The sequence below is a fragment of the Octopus bimaculoides genome, chromosome 2 (assembly GCF_046866305.1).
Source record: "Octopus bimaculoides isolate indiv1 chromosome 2, ASM4686630v1, whole genome shotgun sequence".
Classification (NCBI taxonomy): Eukaryota; Metazoa; Mollusca; class Cephalopoda; order Octopoda; family Octopodidae; genus Octopus; species Octopus bimaculoides.
Window position 1 is genome coordinate 178,101,106 of NC_142929.1, and position 20,000 is coordinate 178,121,105.

The 20,000-nt window shown below is 33.9% G+C and overlaps 1 protein-coding gene across 9 annotated transcripts in view; it reads right to left on the reverse strand.

Annotated features, from left to right (window-relative positions):
- The window catches only part of LOC106882686 (vitamin D3 receptor), an 886,520-nt gene that overhangs the window by 714,877 nt on the left and 151,643 nt on the right, over window positions 1–20,000 (reverse strand). The window contains exon 3 of one of the 9 annotated variants that reach the window (XM_089348108.1): window positions 10,388–10,464. The exons of the other annotated variants lie outside the window; for them this stretch is intronic. The gene's annotated coding sequence lies outside the window, so the exon portion shown is untranslated. The remainder of the gene's footprint in view (window positions 1–10,387; window positions 10,465–20,000) is intronic. 9 annotated transcript variants of the gene reach the window in all.

Genomic DNA, 20,000 nt, shown 5'->3' on the forward strand with positions numbered 1-20,000 from the left:
TCTACGCAACAGAAAAGAGAAGAGGATTAACCATTACCATATGTAAAGTTTTCTATAGATAAGCTGTAGATGAAATGATGTACACATTTGATTCGAGCAGTATCCAATTGAATGAAAAGCTAAGGTTTCTTTGAAGTAAAAATGACAGTAGCAAGCAAAATATTTTCCTTTCTGTAATGCGCACAGGTAGAACTGAATAACATATATTTCTCAGCTAATAAATAATTTTGTTTCACATTTTCAAGTGACGAAAAGTATGCCATGAGAGTCTCCTTCAATTTCACTGTCTCTCTGTGTATATATAAGATTAAGATTAATGTAATATAAAGCTGAAGCAAATTAACACCAAATATACAGTGCGTGTGTTTTTATTGGCTAAACTGGCAATATGACCATCCCCAAGTACAACAACATCTATTTCAACACACGATTTCACATCAAAAATCTTGCAAAACAAATATGTATATATATATATATATATATATATATATATATATATATATATATATATTACAATTATCAGACACAAACACACACGCACACGCACACGTGCACACACGCACACGTGCACACACGCACACGTGCACACACGCACACGTGCACACACGCACGAACGCACACATACATGTATGTACCTATGTATGTATGTATGCGTGTGTGTGTTAAAAAGAAGTAAAAAACAGAAGGCAGCTACAAATTTCGTTCATCCCGCTTTGCCGCAATCTTTAGAGACATTAAAACAAGTGCTTATTTTACCGAGAGCAAGAAGCATTATTCTTCAGAAATGAAAGGGAAATAACCAGCGTCTGAAAATGGTATACAGACGAATCACATGATTGACTTTTCTTTTCCTTTCCTTATATATTGAAACTATATTTTCCCTTTGCCCTTCCCTTTACGTTTGCAACTTCAATCCACTCACTCATCTCTATACTAAATACTATTTTCTATATGACGAAAATTTCGTCTTGCACGGTGCTGTCCTGAGATACTAATATCAAGTTACCTCGAAGAATATAGACATCATGTGCAATAATATTACGCATGTAAATCTTTCTCCTAAGTTTTCCGTTCACGTCTCTTCTTTCAGAAGATGAAACAACGCCCAAAACGTTAGATACAGTAATTGCCTTTAATTCAAATGTTTAACTAACAACTCTGCTCTGCTCATGTTAAGTTTCTATCTTACATTATAAAACCTCTCGTAGCATGGAATATAAGGCGCTTTGGTAGTTTGTCATATCCACATAGAAAAGCGGGCGATAGCATATTTGATATAATTAGCCACAGCAAATATGATTAAGTTGGTTATGAAATCTATGTTTTAAATTTCCAACAACATCTATGTTATACCAAGATATTTACTTCACAAGAGATATGACTGCAATAATTTACCAGGAATAGGTGATTTTTTAACAGCATATATATTGAAATACATTCGAAGTATAGTTCATATATCGTGTAAATTATAATACAATTCCTATTCTGTTTAATAGAGCGGTTGTTTAATGCCATCATGTGTTCTCGGGAGAAAATCAGCCTTGCCGTTGATTTACTTTTACAGAGATCGATTCCTGCATAGCTTCAATTCTCGTTATACATCCTTTGATATGGGGCGATAATAACGGATAACGATATTGCGTATGTGTTCGGACAATGGCTGATTACAAAAGGAATTACGATTACATGGATTCTTAAACGAGAACGTACTGAATATCCATAAACACATTTTCTTAAGAATCCAATTTTTATGTTTAACACGTGCTTTCCACTCAAGATTGAGACCTTGGTTCTTCACAATAATTCCTTGATCTTTGAGGTAATCCAACCTAAGAGATCTGTAGGAGGGAAGAGATGCGTTATTTCATCTTGCTCCTTTGGCAAACTGGAGTATTTTGAATTTACTTTAAGTTCCATCTGAATCGGCTCAAAATATCTGATGATTCTACTGAAACTAGATATGAGGAGAAATTTCTAATTTCCTCATTAGGATTTGGTGTTTCTTGTTGTTCTTGTTATTAATGCTATTATTTTCACTATTATTAATATTGCCAATGTTATGATTGGGAAGCTAGTACATGCTAATTTAATTAACAGAAATGTTATCTTGAGATTTGGTGACAGCAAGTCTCCTCAAATCCCAAGAATCTTTCGTAGAATTCTTGAAGACTACAGGATGGTACTTTCCTACAGGTCGTCAGTACGAGTCTCAATTCTGCTGTCTTAGGTAGGATTTTGTATGTTGTGTCAAATGCACCAAGATGAATAATCATTCTCTTAGTGTTCTGTCGTCTCTTCAGCTCTCTGATCATGTTTCTCCCTTTTTTTTTTAATTCCTTGGTATAGTTAATTGCCAAGTCTGTGATCTCACACTGTTTATTTTGTCCTCTATTATCCTGGTCTTCTTTATAAGGAAGTCCTAAAAGTTCCTGTAATTCTCATTCTGTGTTACAGCTTCTGGTTCGTATTCATACCACTTTCTTGTTAATTTGAAGTCGCACACTTGGCTAACGGTTTAATGCACGCTTTTACCTACTCAGTCATGCTCGCACTTACATTCATTTTGTATTAGCTTACTGCACTCATTTAAGAGACTATTGATTCTTTGGACTCCTTTCCCGCAGATTCAATATTTGTGGTCTAACTGAGTTTCGTCTATCATTTACATTATTAGATTTGTCGTAATGGCTTATTCCTGAGCGGCTATAATTAGATCTTCAGTCAATCGTTTCATGATTCCGTCGGTTAGCCACAGTCAGCGTTCTTTACTTCCAACATTCTCGGTTTGACGCATGGATTGGTCAAGTAATTCCATTTCTTTCCATCTGTTTGCTCTGTCGTTCTTCCGTCTTTTCTTGAGTTCTACTGTTTCAGTGACTTGTCGGGAATCTCTATCTGCAGATAGTATTCTATCTTCACTCCTCACAGCATAATTTTTCAACCCCTATATCGCGGTTCTAACAGTGTTTTCTGCCTTTAGCAATCCTCTGCCTCTCTCCTTTCTTGGTAGGTAGATTCTGTCTGTATTATTTTTAGGGTGGTGTTCGTAGTGCATTGTGAACAGATTTCTAGTTCTTCTATCAAAGCTGTGTACCCCGATCTTTAATCATTTCAGAAAGGGTGCAGTGTATCTTAATACTGGCATAGTTCATCTATTTAATATATTAATGATATTCTCTCTATTTAATTTTGTTTTGAGCGACTTCCTAATTCTCCTTATATGCTTAGAACGCTCTAATGATACTGCTGTATAGTATGTATATATATATATATATATATATATATATATATATATATATATATATATATATATATATGCATGTATGTGTGTGCATGTTTGTGTCTGTCTTTGTCCTCCTCCACCGCTAGACAACCGGTACTAGTGTGTTTATGTTCCCGTAACCTAGCGGTTCGGCATAAGTGACCGATACAATAAGTACCAGACTTAAAACATGTACTGGGGTCGATTCTTGACTGAAACAAGAAAAAAGATGACGACAAATATTTACAATTCTACTTATCTAATAACGCTAATAACGCTAAGATAGGGTCTGATGAACATTTACATTTTGATAATGGTAAAGAAACAAAGGTATTGCTAATATAGTTTAACGCAAAATTGCTTCTAGATGATAGTAAACCTGAACAGGTTAGCTAAAATTTCTTGTATTAGGTGGTGTCATTGTAATCAATTAACTGGAAAATGTCCATTATCCTATAACTATTCAACATTGTTTATTTGAAAGTTAGTGTGCTGCAGGAAAAAAATAACTAAATATAAAGGGGAATCTCAAACTGATCAAAATTGATGAACCTTAATCAAAGAAACAGAGAAACAAAATTCGACCAATTACAAGACTGAATGCGTATGTTTATATAAGTTCTCTGCAATCATATATAGTCAAGAAGCAAAGTTCGTGAAAATATTTTTTATTAAAACTGAATTGTGTCCAGTGAATAAATATTCTCGATTGTTTAAGAATTCTTCCCAAAGATTCCACCTGACACAGAGAGCATTTGATTTGGGGTAAGTAGTACTGTTAATTTCTATTGCAGAAATATTGTATGCGTCTGGCAAGGGCCCTCGTGAAGGAAAGTCTAGGAAACATCCAGTAACTGGGCGCAATCATATTAAAGATTTAAAATTTTGTAGGTATTCACATCCTTATAGGGCTTGTTCTGTATATGTAGGGGGGAATGCCGTAATTGTGCTACTTTGTGACACTTAAGAAAATTGTGTTGGCCAAAAACAACGGTATTTTGGCAAGCCTGTCCATAACGGTAATATAAATAATAATTTGAATTAGGTTTATCGTAAATTGAACTAGCTTCCAATTCAAATGTCTAACGATGTAACGTTATAATTCTGGCTTCTTTTAATCATCAAATTTCCATCATTCGTCAAACCTATTTCTTATAATGCTCCAAAATTAAAGGTAATTGGTATCAGAACAACTTTACTTGCTTTTAGAGAAAAACAATACCTTAGCTTAGTCGTTGCTTTCATACATTGGATTAATTGGTGCATAATCTTGAAGTAATGGGAATTATAACTTCATCTCCGCATTATGGCAACGATGCAGTGCGATTTGTTTGAGATAAAAACAAGGGTAGTAAATTATGAATATCTACAAACTTTGCCTTCATACAATTCGTGATGTCGATACTATGTTCACTAATATGCAAGGAGTGAAGATTTTTTTTTTATCTCGGCTGATTTTAAAGAGTGCATGCTGGCAGATTGGTTTCGATGAGGACTCCAAGAGATTGTATGTAATTTACGAAAACAATGATCCTCACTTAATCAACAGTATTCAGATGGTCTGACATATAGCTCCATATTCCAAGATGGCAAGTGGTCTGTTGGATCAATGCCCTAATTATATATCAGGATAACATTACCAGCTTTGTAAAGATTCAGAATAGATTATAGAAGGATTGAGAAATGAGTATATTTACTACAACGAAAGGTGCCAATCTATCGATTCATTTAAATAAATGCATTAATAATGCATCTTTCATAGATTTTCTAAGAATGAAAATTTCAAAGGATAAAATTAAGTAATCACATATTCTAATAAACAAGATTAGAGTTCCAGAACCAAAATTTATAGAACAAGTTGAACCTCTTCCTGCAGTAGAGAAAACGAAAAGCATTTAAATAGGAGAACGCATTCAAGAACAGTCTTTTAAGAAGGTAAAAGAACTTCCTACTCAATAGCCTATTGTGAGTACATTCTCTTTCGATTCAGAAAAGATTGCAGCTTCAAGAATGATGTCTGAAACTGGTAAGCCCGTTGTATATGTTAGCCATACACTTGAAAGTACTAAAAAAAAAAAAAACGAAACGTTATTGGATATGGAAATACACGGTGTTATTTTCAAAGATTTAGCCATTTTATAATAAGGGAACGATTTTCACACTGGAGTCGAAATATTGTTCACTACAATTAATTTTTTCAGAGAATCTTGATATTTGTTGACGAGCTTATGAAATTGCCAGGTGGATTCTAATATTATCACAAGGTAATTTCGAAAGCATTCATAGGCGTGGCTGTGTGGTAAGAAGCTTGCTTCTCAACCACATGGTTCCGGGGTTCGGTCCCACTGCGTGGTACCTTGGGCAAGTGTTTTCTACAATAGCTTTAGGCCGACCAAAGACTTGTGAGTGGATTTGGTAGACGGAAACTGAAAGAAACCTGTCGCGTATATCTATATCTATGTGTGTGTGTGTGTGTGTGTTTGTGTCTGTGTTTGTCCCCCCATCACCGCTTGACAACCGGTCTTGGTGTGTTTACATCTCCGTAACTTAGCAGTGCAGCAAGAGGGACGGATAAAATAAGTAATAGGCTTACAAAGAATAAGTCCTGGTTCGATTTGTTCGACTAACAAAAACTCTTAAAGGCGGTGCTCCAGCATGATCGCAGACAAATGACTGAAACAAGTAAAAGAATAAAGAAATGTCTGGTAAAATAATCTGTTATGTTGATAGTCTTAGTTGACTGATTATATTTTTATGAATGCATTACAATCTAATCTAGGTAATGATCAATTAACTTATGAAGATGCTAAAAGTTTGAAGCGATTAAAAAGCATTTATGCTTAAATTATTGGATTTGGCTAGACTAACTCTTGTAGAACAAACATTTTCAGAAATTATTCTAATACTGAGTTTCATAAATTCTTTTGAACAAAATTGAGAAAATAAGCTTACCTTTCATAAAATCATCCTGCTTATTCTCCCAATCTTATCAAGAAAATGTGAGAACATGCTTTCTGTAATTAATGATACACTCGTGCAGAAAGCAAAAGTAGTTAGTGTGTGCTTGCCTAGATACACTGAAGATCTACCTGGATATTGTGACGTTGGCGTTACAGTTAGATTTAATTGTAGCCGTTATACTGACATATGGCACGAATCACAGCCCGGGAAATATGGTGACCGGGGATATGTACAAAATGTCGGGAGTTTGCTGATTAGAGTCGACTTAGTCACAACATGGATTGAAAATATTTTATGTTCTAATAAGACCCTGGAAACATGGAAAAACGTCTATATTTCTTATTCTTTAGAGTTAGTGTTTCAACGACTGTTTTATATGATATTGAAGAATAATTCATTCAATTAACGGAGGGTTAAACTGACTTGGTTGCATGAAAATTAAAAGGCCAACATGCAATCCAAAATCTAATGGTGCAACAGGAAGATCTGCACACGCAACGAGATCGGCATTAAAAGGTTATATTTCATCAATTGGAAATATCGATGCCTATTGATAAAAGGTTTTTCACAACCATTGCTGTGCATCTGGTGTATGCAAGTTATCTATTTGAAAAACACTCAATAATAGCAGTAATACCCATAATATAATGAAAATTTCCGCAGATACACATAAACTGATAATGTAGCAGAAATAGGGCCTTGATTACATATAAATATGAAAAACCCTCAACTTTCACTTTTCGTCAACTGGACAAGTATCTCCTGAATATTTTCCTCAACGAACATCTGCTGACCATGACAGTCGTATCAATGGGTTTACATTACCAGCGCATCCATCTCTTGTAAAGATCTGCCAGTTGATATTGTGATCACCTATCAAGTCAACCTTTCTGACTTCTCTATCAAATTGAAATCAATATTGTATTTTCATCGAAGGCGGCGAACTGGCAGACTCGTTAACACGTCGACATTGAGTTCAAATTCTGCCGAGGTCGACTTTGTCTTTCAACCCTTTCGGGGTAATGTAATAAGTACCAGCTGAGCCCTGATATTGACGTAATCGACTATCTCCAATCCCCCAAATTCCAAGCCTGGTGCCTATAGTACAAAGGAGTATTTTATTTTCACCTAAGGTGGTGAGCTAGCAGAATCGTTAGCATGCCGTGCAAAATGTTTAGTGGCATATTGTCCGTCATTATGTTCTAAGTTCAAATTTCACCGAAGTTGATTTTGCCTTCCACCCTTTTGGATAGGTACAAGTTAAACACTGTGGTCGATGTAATCGACTTACCCGTCCCCCTCACCCGAAATCGCTGACCTTGTGCCAAAAGTTGAAACCAATATCTTATTTTCATCACTTCTCATACTACTAACACAAGTAAATCATGTTAATCCTCTCAACAGTTTAATGAGTAGTACAACAATCCCACGGAGGAGTTGTAGATTTGCAAGGAAATTCAAAAGCTACAAAGAATAAAATGACAAACGCGATTTATCTTTAGTGATCGGAGCAATTTTATACTTATAGAATTCTAGACGTTTCCAGTCAACCTCTTGTACACGTTATCTATATTCCCAGCCGGCCTGTAATATCATTTTTATGCTAGTGTTGTTACAAGCGTTTTACAAGCTTATACATGGCTGGATCTATTAAAAGTGACTTCTAGTTCGATGTCAAAAACAGTTTCATGGTGTACTGTTTGGGTAACATTGATTTATCAGTTATAACAGCCACTTAAAATTATGAAATTACGTAGCAATTCCTGGGAATGTATGTAATTATTGAATGAACAACAGAAAATGATTTATAATTTTTAATGTTTAGGTTGTAGAGGAAAGTGAAAGTGCATGTCATAGGAAGCAACTAGATAACTAGTTGAACTGAAAAACAATATTGAATAATGTTAGATAGCTTAATGAATAAATTATAAATGTTGTTGAAACAAATGGCAGTAAATCATATTTAGCAATAAAAGAAACTTTGTCATCTGGGTTAGGAGGGGTTAATGATCGTCTAATGTTTTTATTGGATGAAATTACTGCTAGAGATTTAAAAATAAGACCCATATTAATCTATCGATCAGAACACCCATGTGTTCTGAAAGTATTTCTTACAAGTTTAATGAAAATTAAACAAATGTTTATTTGAAGATTAGTTCAAGAAATATTCATGTTTTGTATCTGAAATATTTTATAAAAGTATAAAATTAGATTTTAGATTTCTTTGTATATTTTGGAAAATGCTTCGGGTCACCAAACTGTACCAGACTACTTTTATCAAATCGTTACGGTTACCACCAAATACGACATCTCTGTTATATCCGATGGACCAGACAAAAGGCTTCTCTGGACTTCTGAAAACAACAGGGTAAAATGTTATTATCTTTGGTCGTTCGGAAAATGTTTTGACATGAAGAAGGTATTTGGAATATTAATAATGCAAAGTATGAGATCTGTCTAGATGAAAATGTAATCCTTTACTACGCTATTAATTTCGATTTCAGCCTGAAGATGCACCTGAAAATATCTTGCACCAACGACGTTAGTGTTTTTAAAAAAATGCTTATTTGCAGGTGTAAACCTGGATGACGAAGATCAATCATGCATTTGATGAAATTGAGTCCAGATGAAAGAATTCTCAAAGAATTTGATACTGTATATAGAATATACTTTTGAAGAAGGAAAAGCAGTTGATAATGAATATAAATTCGAATGCAAGTGCGAAGATAGATTGAGAACGCATTCAATCGCTGTAGGGTCGCGCACAGTGGATAGAAAGAACAATTGAAACAAACATCCTTTTTATAATATTTAAAATAAAATTAATAATTTAATATTTTCACATAAGTAATTGAACTAAAAAAGAGTTAAACAGTGAATAGTTGATTTTCTTTTTACTCATATTAATTTCATATGCATTTTTCAATAAGTTAAATCAGAAATTTACAAATTAAATATTTGCAAAGTCTATATACACCAGTTGTAGATTCTGTATTACATGTTTGAAAACAGCGGTGATATTGCCGCACATATTACTAGGAATAATCAAAATACACTCTCTTTATTCCCCACCACCTCTCTCTCTCCTTGTCTGTCTGTCTGTCTATCTATCTATCTATCGGTTTGTATACAAGGGGGTGCTACTGAAAAGTTCCTTGTTTTAAGGATATAGCAAAATATCTGGCTGGAAGCCCAAACTTCTCAGTTATTTTACAGGGCTTAGAAAAACTGAAGGACTGCTACAATAAGTGTGTGAATCTGAAAGATTATGTTCAATAAAATCATAATCAACTAATCCTCCTGTATTTTCTTTTCCCCAAAGCCAGGTTCTATTCAGCACACTATCGTGAATATATATATATATATATATATATATATATATATATATATATCAAGCGCAATGTATTTCCATAAAGGAAAAATATAATTGTCGCTAAGTGCGACTAAGTGTGTGAGGACAGTTACATTGCTAGAAATAAGAGCTAGAATGCCCTAACGCTGTAGGAAAATCACATAATTGTATACGTATATCGTCATAGAGACTGCAACCGCCCCGAACACCGATCGAGAATTCCCTATACTGAACGTTCAGTTTCGGCTATTTCTGTAGCCGCTTCAGTACGGAACGCTCGTCCGGCTGATTTTCGGGCATAATTCTCTATCACCACACACACACACACACACACACACACACACACACACACACACACACACACACACACACAGATATATATATATATATATATATATATATATATATATATATATATATATATATATGTATATATATATATACATATATATATATATATATATATATATATATATATATATATATATATATATATATATACACACCAGTGCAAGCGTGGCTGTATAGTAAGAACCTTGCTTCTCAACCACATAGTCTAGGGTTCAGTCTCACTGTGTGGCATCTTGGGAAAGTGTTTTCTACTATAGCCTCAGGACGACCAAAGCATTGTGAGTGGATTTGGTAGACGGAAACTGAAAGAATATATGCTCATATGTATACATTTATGTGTGTGTATCTTTGTGTCTGTGTTTCTCCCCCTACAATCGCTTGAAAACTGGTGTTGGTGTGTTAACGTCCCCGTAATCTAGCGGTTCGGCGAAAGAAACTGATAGAATAAGTACTAGGCTTACAGAGAATAAGTCCTGGGGTCGATTTGTTCGACCAAGACACTTTAAGGCGGTACTCCAGCATGGCCGCACTCAAATGACTGAAACAAGTAAAAGAATAAAAGAATACATGAGATAATGAATTGAAATACAGAATAATATTAATAAACACTAAAAGAGGTTATGTTTGAGAAGAAAAACTTCCTTTCAGAGTCGTGAGTGACACAATCAGTAGTACACAGAGTGAAATCATCAGGAGTGAGGTAAGCCATTTAATATTCCGAGATCAAACTCTGTCGAAATCCATTCATCCTGACAAGATCGAGAGAATAAAAATCAGTCAAGTATTTGATTTGATTTTGTTTGAATATTCTTTCACTCATGCTGTTTGGTTTCATGCCTGTGTTTAAATCTATTATTTTCATCTCTAGAAATCCAGTTAGTGGAATATTTTTTGTTACTTTATCCCATCTGTATTCCTCATCACCCTTTGTTTTTGCTTACATTTTATTCTGACATGATAATTTTTGTGGATTCAATCCGTCATCATTATTTCATGCTTACGTTATCTTCTTAATTCATATTCTTTCTTTGCTTGTTTTAGCATTTACGTAGCACGCCATTTCACTCTGCTTACTCACACTTTTGTTTTCCTCCTTTACGTTTTTATGTTTCATTGCTTCTAGTTGATTCAAGCCATAGCTTTTTGCTCCCACATAAAAATTAAGAAAGGCAAGAACAATTGGGCAGACATATACTGAAACACACAATATCATACAATATTTTAAAGTCTGAGTTGGAGAATATACAGGGTATAAATTGAGTCTCTAAGAGATTTGCATGTCTCAAAATTTATTAAATTAAATTAATAACTCTAGTAATTACATTGCAATGAACATGATGAAATGACATAAAAAAGCCGTCTAAAGTAAAGAAATTATTTATCACAAAAAGTATCAATAATATTATTCTTTGCAGCCAACTTAATATCATTTTATAATTGTGCAGTAATTGAGGACTTTCTCGTTTATCTGTTACTAATGCGTTTAACTGGAGTTGCTGGTTTTTATAGGATTTATTTTACAATGCTGGATTGCGAATTATTCTTTATATATTGTTATATCTTTCCTATATTTTCCCCTTAATTTTCCATTGTATAGCTGTTCGTTTAAGTTGAATAATCAGATATACCGTTTTCTTACATTTCAATCCATATTACTCCATTAGAGTTCGTTAGTTTTACCTTGCTGACTTATTACTACAATTGATTAAAAATGTTGATTACAGCTGCTGATCATGTAGAAATTCTTAAGTCCATAACTTAGTAACTTTTGCTTCTATATATGTACACACACACACACAAACACACACACACACACATACACACACACACACACACACACACACACACACACAGACACACACACGCACAAACACACGTGTGAGTTTAATATATCATATGTATACAGGTAGGTATACGACTGCTGTCTTTGAGTTTAGAGTTCTATCTTAATTACTATCATCCCGTCTGCTTCTAGTAGCCATTTAGCGACTACGATAATTATTAATATTGTTAGTCATGATATAAAGAGTAAATGTTGGAGAAATTACGATAAACACAAGTTCATATCATTCGTTCCAATGTCCCTGTCACCATTGTGGTTGTTTAGAACCATGCATTGGATAGAAAGGTCTATCAGGAAACACTTATTGCGTTATGTTTCAGAAAGCTAGTCTGGCTATCATAATTTCTCCTCATATAGAAGGACGCGCGCGCACGCACACACACAGACACACACACACAGGCGTGTGAGTGCGTAATTAAATACCTTTATAATCTTTTGATATTAAGAATCCGTAGCTAATTTACATTATCTACCCTAGGTTTTATACTTAAAACCATTACAACAGGGCACTTGATTTAATTTTCTAAAGTGTACTGAGAGATTAATCAAAATACCATTTGCTTGACTTCTTAATTATTAGTAATCTATCTACATCTGTTTTAACTTGCACCATCAGTTCTGTCAGTAATTCACAACTATAACTTCAGTAGTTTCGAATCTATTTTTCGAAAGTATTCCCACCCTTGGGCTATACTAGCGCACTACCTTATTACTAAATACTTGAACACTAACCTGCAAACTTTAATAACTTTTGTAATAATTTCCTTGTAATTCATAACTTTACGCGCTTTCAGTAGTTTATCCCCATAACTGATGCTAATATCAATCAACAAATCAATCAATATATCTATGTATCAATCAATCAATCAATCAATCAATATATCTATGTATCAATCAATCAATCAATATATCTATGTATCAATCAATCTATCTGTCTATGTATCAATTTATGTAGCAATCTATCTATCTATCTATCTATCTATCTATCTATCTATCTATCTATCTGTCTGTCAATGTGTGTGTGTGTGAGTGTATCTGTGTGCGTGTGTCTGCTTGTCTTTCTCCATAAATATAAGTGCATAAGTATTTGTTTAATTATATTTCTATGCACGCACACAAATAATAGTTCAATAACTTGAGCAACATTGTTACCGAAACATTTGTAATGAATAATTTCAGAGAAAACGTGCAATAAATGCGGTTGGATATCAAGGAGTATGCTTGTTCTCTGTAACAGTCGTTTACTTTGTGTAGCGCATGTGACACAAACTGTAGTGAAGCTTTAACTACATTAAATATATCTTAGAGTTTCTAATAGAAGCTGTTTGTACATAAAAAAAAATTTAATTTGTGATTAATCAGCAGCTTGGTAAAGCATAATTTAACAATTAGATTATCCATTTCAGTTAGATGGTAATAGGTGATTCAAATAGCAATTGCCATGAATTTCACTTCATACGCAGAAGAAAAGTCAGCCTGCCATGAAACGTGTCAGGACAATCTGCTTACTTTTCTGTTTGCGAAGAGAATAACGAAATATATATTTGTTTAGTTTCCACCGTGGAGGCGGATGAAAACGGTAGTCTAAGTGTATATTATATAAGCAAGTGTCTTCTACTGTGGCTTCGGACCGACCAAGGCCTTGTGACTGGATTTGGCAAACGGAAACTGAAAGAAGCCTGTCGTTTATATATATATATATATATATATATATATATATATATATATATATATATATAGTAAATCTCATTCCCCAGTCATGTAGACTCATAAGGGTCACTTTTCCGGTTTCCATGGTGTATGTATTCCCCACTCCCACAAGACGGGACGCCGGTCCGTTGCAGAATTACTCATTTTTGCAATGTAGAATGAAGCGTTTTGCTCAAGAACTCAATCCGTCTCTCGGTCCAGGAATCGGAACCATAATGTTACAATTCAACACTCTAACCACGAAGTCATGCACACATACACACACACACACACACACACACACACACGTGTGTGTGTGTGTGTGTGTGCCGTTGTATCTGTGTTTGTCTTCTACCACCGCTTGAAAACCGGTGTTGGTGTGTTTATGTCCCCGTGACAGCGATTCGGAGAAAGAAAGTCACCGATAAAATATGTACCAGTTTTAGAAAATGTACAGGGGTCGTTTCATTCGACTAAAGATTTTTCAAGGCGGTGCCCCACCAAGGCCGCAGTCTAATGCCTAGAACAAGTAAAAGTTGAAAGCTAAAAGATATATACGTTTGTGTGTTTCTATGTGTGTGTGTGTGTGCGCGCGTGTCTGTATTTGTCCGCTTATGCAAGTATCTACATACAAATTATTTGCACGCCGGGCGAAGTGCTTAGTGGTATTTCGTCTGCCGCTACGTTCTGAGTTCAAATTCCGCCGAGGTCGACTTTGCCTTTCATCCTTTCGGGGTCGATTAAATAAGTACCAGTTACGCACTGGGGTCGATATAATCGGCTTAATCTGTTTGTCTGTCCTTGTTTGTCCTCTCTGTGTATAACCCCTTGTGGGCAGTAAAGAAATAGGTATTTCGTCTGCCGCTACGTTCTGAGTTCAAATTCTGCCGAGGTCGACTTTGCCTTTCATCCTTTCGGGGTCGATTAAATAAGTACCAGTTACGCATTGTGGGTCAATATAATCGACTTAATCCCTTTGTCTGTCCTTGTTTGTCCTCTCTATGTTTAGCCCCTTGTGGGCAATAAAGAAATAATTATATATTTATATATGAACATATTTAGTAATTAATGTTTTCATATCAGAATGCTTCAATCTTATATTATTATATTATTTTCGTAGAGATATTAAATATATTTTTTATAACAGAAATAATGTTTTAGGCGTAATAGGGAAGAAGAAGGAAAAGTAAGACTGGAATGATGTTTCCCCCCATGTCATTTATACTCAAGTCCCAATCGCTCTTTTGGGCCGCAGACAGAAGAAATCTTCGACTGTGGTCGACCATCGGATGTGGTCAGCACTATTGTGGGACGTGGTGAATTCGTTGGTCGGAGCCGGTTCAACTCAGGCCGAGTGAATGCCGCCATAAATACAAGTTCACGAAGTAAGTACTACTGGAACGGCTTAACAGACCTAACCTTAAACCTTCAACACTTACTCTTATAAATATTGAATGATACGATATTATTTAAAATTTCACGATTTCTTATTCACTTACTAATAATATTCTGTTTCAGGATTACCATTTGATTTTGTCTATGATTCTATACAGATTCTTTCAATTCTTTCACTTCACTTTCTTACCATGACTAACTTAAACTATATACTTTGTTATAAACTTCAACCGATTTTAACTTTATTACATGCTCTCACTCTTCACGTATACTCAAAGTTTAAAACTGATTATTATATGGCAAACGTCTATCCACTTCAGTTATTCATTTTGAACTCTTTGATGGTACTCGAAAATGTACTGTGACTAGAAAACAATCAAAAAGGTCAACGATAGTTGAATTCAGAAGTAACCATACCAAACTAAAACTTCTTTTCTCCTTAGAGTTATTGGACTTTGATTATATTTCAAAGCTTATTCTTACCGTAAAATATTAGATTTCAATGAAACAATATTACAAAACCTCAATGATATTTTATGAATTATTTTCAGAAATATTTTAGCTGTTTTCCCCGCTTTATCTAAAAACATTTACATTCTTTATAATCCTTAATCGTTCAACATTATTTATGGTCTATTTTTCTATGCATTCTCTCAATCTGCTCACTTATTTCACCTTTGCCCTAAACACACAGTATAGATTCATCTTACATAATATTATTTCCTTTATTTTTAATTATTAAATTGTCCACAGTTTGACTAGAATTGTAGTATTTAAGTTACTCCCTTTTAAGCAGGAAGATTTTTCATCATGTAATCTTAAATTTACATGCAAATGCTTTTATTTGTTTTGTTTCGAAAATTATTACAAAATTTTCCTATCTTTATTTTTAACAAAGATCTTTAATATTCAGTTTCCTTTTTTCTTATTCCTTAAATTACTATCAATAACATTTCTAAATATCCCCTCCGTTCCCTTTGTAAATATCAATTTTTACTTTCTACTCTTTTCCCCTTCCAAATTAATTTCCTATACTCTTATCTTAAAATAATCTACAAATTATATATAAAAACTTTTGAAAATAAGCATTTATGCTTACTTTTCGCTCTTTATACAAAATATCTGCTTATTTAATTATTTAATCAAATGGAGATTTATTTATCAAAAATAATATATCTTAACTTTCATAAACCTATTCTGCAATATTTTAGTCATCTTAAACTTCACTTCTTAAACTTATATTCATAAAAAGTCTTGCACTTTCATTCATATTTCACATGCACTAGAAAAATATTTCCCTTTTTACACGAAATCTCATGCTATAAAATACTAATCAGTCATTCTAAACAGCTAAAACATTTTTGCGAAATGATGAAAATTATGTCTAATGATATTATTAATTTATTTTTGTATTTAGTTTGCTTTCATTTTGAAACTAACTTCTAGCGGTACCATTTCTCTCCTAGTTCATTTATTTATTTGCTCTCTCTCTCTCTCTCTCTCTCTCTCTCTCTCTCTCTCTCTCTCTCTCTCTCTCTCTCTCTCTCTCTCTCTCTCTCTCTCTCTCATTCTCACACTCATATTTCACACATTTTAGCTTTTAGTTAACTAACAGATAAATTAATTTAACATTTTTGATTTCAAAAATTCTGTGTAAAAAATAACCCCAAACTCGTCTGTTTCTCTGTAATTTTATCCTTAATTTGTCTTTTGTGTCCAATTTTGACTCCTGTAGCTCTTTTTTTTACTATAAAATTTCTTCTTCTTCTTCTTCTTCTAGCACCACTTCAAAATATTTTCCACTTATAAACTAGATATTCAATAACTATACCCACATTTGATATACATTTGAAATATTATAAGACAGGCACAGTGTGTAAAGAAATGATTTAATAAACAATTAAGCAATAATTGTTTGCGTATTGACGCTTCAACGCATTCATAGTGACATCTTCAGGATGAAGTAGTGTTGGTGTGTTATTACCTCTTTTTAGTATGAAGTTTCAATGTGACTTGTGTACAAATTTGAAATTGGTGCGTTAGATTGGTATGTCATTAACGAGGTGAATAGTTTTGTCCGTGACTAATGTATATTGTATGTCACTTCATATTATAGTAGTTGTGCTGTTCTGTGGCTGTTAATTCTATCCTTAAGAGCATATTTTGTTTGGAATATGGTAAAATTAGATGTTATGTCCATTGTTATTTTCTCATCTAGTTTCGTTTTGGATTATGTAGTATAGTTCAATGTATCATATAGTTCACTTCTTGAAAGCGCATGGTGAGCTGATGGAATAAAGTCGTACTTTTTTGGTCAAAAGAACTGTCGGATTTGTAAAAACACGATATTTTACAACAATTTTTATGCTTACAATCGAATTAATAAATCATATTGATTATTAGTGCCGTGATCGTAAGTTTATGCGCTTGTGATTTCTTACTGATAAGAATGATTTTAATTTTAAAAGCTTTGTTATGGTTAGATTCAGCTTATGTTTTAATGTAATGCATTTTGTGTTTTATCCAATGATGTTCTTTGAAAATATTTTCTAGTTTATAGTTAGTGTGTATTTGATTCCTATAATACATTTTTATGTGTGAATTCTGGATTTTTTATAGAAATAGTGTCTAATGAATTGCACTGTAGCTTAGGCTATTAGTTAAAATATTCACTAACATAAGTATTGATCCAGTACAAAGGTAAACTTAATCAAGTATATCGTCCACACAAAATGCTAGAATTCAAAATGGCAGAATATAGAAAGCTTGGTATGAGGTCAGAACAAATAGGTTACGGTATTTACTTACAGTATTTTATATCATGAGTTCCTACTGCAGTGAGATAAATACTGGTTTTATTTTGCATCCCCTGAGACGAAACAATTCTTAAGTAATATAATGAAAATAGACACAGTCCTCGATTATATTTAAACTGAGACAATTTTAGAAGTATTTAGATATTTATTTAGTTTTTCTTTTATAGGCGATTTAAAGAATCAAGGACATCATTTATTAACCTTTTCAGGGCCTTCGAGACTGGTGACAGGAATGGATAAAATTATCCATAGATTAGGGACCTCTTAAATTACTGCAGTACAGAGATCTTCGTTAAAAACACCCAGAAGACATGTAGTGATGTTAACAAATAGTAACATGTTATACCTACAAACCAAGAACAGGAACAGTTTCCTTCAAGTGCTTCTGTAGATTTCATTCACAAGGGTTCGGTCAATCCGAAGCTATGATAGAATGCACTAGAACTACATGGCTGTAAAGCAAAATGAACTTTCTAGCTACGAAGCCACGATTATGACCATTGACTTGTATGCTCTTAATTCAAATAACACTGGGGTTGTTATTACTATTTAAGGTTCATGTCAACATTAACTAAGCAGACCCATGATCTTAATCATTTAAGCCGTGGCTATCTGAACTTATTAGAATAATGTTGGAGTACATTACCTAATGCCTCATTATTTGCTGTTTCTTTCTTAAGGCCAACATCAATCTTGACTTAAAAAAAACTATCATTAATATCAATTGATGTCCATCATCATCATTTTAGACGCATGTAAGGCTGTATTATCTTGTGTATTATCATTTAAGGCAGTACAGTATGATTTAAACAAGATTTGACAGCTTTTTCTAACAGGTAGAGTAACCACAAAGAAGTTTATTCATCGGCTGGAATATAAACGGAATTCACTTTGTTTGTCAATATTTCGGAGTGGATTAAGGCGGCGAGCTGGCAGAATGCTTACAAAATTCTTACGGGCATTTCGCTGTCTTTACTTTCTGAGTTCAAATTTCGCCGAGGTCGGCTTTGCCTTTCATCCTTTCGGACTCGATTACATGAGTACTGGTTGGACACTGCGGTCGATGTAACCGACTTACCCGTCCCTCGAAATTTCTGGTTTTGTGCCAAAATTTGAAACTAATATTTCAGAGTGGATTGTAATTAAATATCAAGCAAAGCTTTGTGATTGATTTAAATTACTACAATGCTTCTCTAAAATTCAATAAATCAACAATATTATGACAAATGGTATGGTAAAAATGATAGAACGCTAGCTTATATAGACAGTTTAACCGAGAACTAATATTACTCAAAAATAGTTGAAGCTAAGTTCAAGAACGCTATTGAAAAGCGGAAATAACAGTATTGTTTAATTAAACAGTATTTACATATAGCAGCCATTAAGAAAACGATGTCGTCTATCAAAATAGAAAACAAGAACGGAGCTTATCGTATATGAATGGGACAAAGTACTGCAATCTCAGCTTAAGCGCTTTGAAAATACGCCTACGGCCTGATATACTTGCTCCCCAGAATATATTTAAAATATATCAAATTCATTCTTATTGGCTCATTTGATTCACATTGCAGTACACACACACACACACACATACCGCCGCGCGTGCACGCGCACACACACACACACACACACACACACACACACACACACACACACACACACACACAATATAGGCATATACACATAAATGCATGCCTCGATGTATTTATGTCATTATTCAGTTTTATTTCAAGATGTCTTGCCAATAGAAAAAGAGCCGGTTTCTAACCTGGATCCAAGGCTCCTTTACTGGAATTTCAACATCAACAACAGTGTATGTATGCATGTATGCATGTATGTATGTATGTATGTCATTATTCAGTTTATTTCAAGATGTCTTCCCAGTTGGAAAAGAACCGGTTTCTAACCAAGATCTAAGGCTCCTTCATTGGAATTTCAACATCAACAACAGGGCATTTTTGTTTGTTTGTCTGTATGTATACACATATGTATGTATGTATGTATGTATGTATGTATGTATGTATGTATGTATGTACGTATGTGCAGATTTGTATGTATTCTCATGCATACAGTTGCGTACCTAGACATGCTCAATTATATTTAGATGATAAACTGGGAAGTTTTACAGATTTTTACTGTTCCGGTCATGGATTGGATCTGTAGTCTTCGAATGAGCTTTTCCATTCTGGTTTTGAGAAACCTAATTTCTCAAGATTGGCATTTAGGAAGTATGTTACATATCCCAGGGCCCCAATAATTACAGGTATAAACCTGAAATTTTAATCTGGATAGAGTAGCTACTGGTTTCTCAATAGTTCTACATAGGTGTTC